A 2,029-nucleotide genomic window follows, 5' to 3' on the forward strand; every position below is an offset into this window, starting at 1 on the left:
AAAAAAAAAAAAGAAAGGAAAGAGGAGCTGGGAGCAACTTTTGTATTTATAGATACTATGGAAATTCACAACAGACAGCCCAAAGAAAGTAAAGGTACACTGGGCCTGCAATATGTCCCATCGATGGACTATTCTTCTTACTTTTCAATCCTTGCTCCCATGAAGTTGCAGTGGGCCTGCATGCCCACCGCCATTTTTGTCTTGGAAGAATTTGTTTTACCGGGATCTACTTCGTGTTGCTCTGTTCAAAGGAGGTTCTCATTTAGTAACGAATTTAAAATTTTGATTATGAGATAATTCAAAGATAATTATAAAAATAATTATATTATATATATCAAGTTTTATATCTATAATAATAAAAAATTAAAAATTAAGGGGAGGTAGCCGCCACCACCCATCACCCACTTGCCTCTACCCTTGATTTGATTATTTGGATTGTAATTAACTTCGGAAAAGGTTGTTTAAGAGAACACAAGCAGAAAGGTTTGGCCCCATGTTTTCTTTTATTTAATTTAGAGTTCTATCCAATTTTTAACCACGTATAACCCAACGGCTATTAACATTGGGATTTTGAATATCTTAAATGAGTTTAAATTATTTTGAGGAAAATAAATTTTGACAATGTAGATTTAATTTGACAATTGTATTCTCTTTTAAGAGAGTTATTGTATAATATTAATATGTGAATCTCTTCTCTTTCCATTGTTTATCCTAAGCTTCCTAGATGTAAAAAAATAAAAAGAAAAGCTATTGTGACCTAAAGTCTACAATCTACTAAAATTAAGTGTATATACATATATATATTTCTCCAAAATTAAACTTAAAAATTATATTTTAATTTCACAAAGGATAAATTAAGAATCTTAAAAAATTTATAAACGTAAATATCGTTTTTTATAGAGAAGGTATTAACCTTTTGACACTTAAACAAATTTCAGCCAAGGTAATTAATATTTATATATCTTTGTTTTTATGAAAGGTCTTTATATATCTTTGTTCAAATCATATTTTCTAATAATGTACAAAAATACCTATATTATTTCGTCAGAAATAAGAACAATGTATTCAAAGTTTGGTCTTTGAGCACTTTAAGTCTTGTATAATATGAATTTCCCTCAATTCTCTATCTTCTTCCGAACATACCTTCGAGGGTGTCAAATTATACCTTTATTTTTATAAATTATGGAATCATTAACTTTAAATGGAAGTAAAACCCTTCATTTGATTAATCATGCACGCAAAAGACACTATATATATATAAAGGAAATTAATAAAATTATATACAAACTATAATAACAATAATCAAATCGTATAGAATCTTCATATGAAAATTAAAGGCAGCGTACTTCGCTAGAACGCTGGAATAAAAAACATGGATCGTCATGGGCGGTGATGGTATTGGAATTTCTTTCTTTTGGTTTAAATCAAAAATAAAAAATCAATAGCTAAGGAGTGGTCCAATCAAAATGTTTGAAAAAATGACCCTGGAGAACAATTCAATATTCATCCATGTTCCAGAAGTTTGACCTTTTTTGAGGTTAGTCCAGGTTAATGGCCCCCCTCCCCCTCTCACTAATCACTCACTCTGCTTCTATTACCCAAAATTCTGATTCCTGCACTATTACAGAATCAAATCTTGTTCCCTCGTGTTGGAACCTCAAAAAGGTTAATTGCTTCAAAATATTCTGATTTCATTTTGATTTTATACTAAGTGATTTCATGTCATTGCTTACGTGAGTCTTCTAGAAAGACTTAATTTTAAACAAAATCAATATAAAAAAAAACATTGTTTGTTAAATTTTATACAATAAATTAAATACTTGAAGCAAATGAAAATAACATAAGAAATTTGAATTCAATTTGTGTAAAGAATAACAATTTTTTTGTTTGAGAAAAAAGATTAAAACTCTTACTAATTAAGAAGTCAAATGTTCAGATACAATAAAGATAATATTTTAATATGATGTGAATTTGTGCAATAAGTAAGACATTTGGAGGTTCATATAATTTCAAAATATTTTAAAATTTT

Source organism: Theobroma umbraticum, unplaced genomic scaffold (genome assembly GCF_002168275.2).
Source record: "Theobroma umbraticum cultivar Fairchild unplaced genomic scaffold, ASM216827v3 scaffold_130.0, whole genome shotgun sequence".
In the NCBI taxonomy this organism is placed as follows: Eukaryota; Viridiplantae; Streptophyta; class Magnoliopsida; order Malvales; family Malvaceae; genus Theobroma; species Theobroma umbraticum.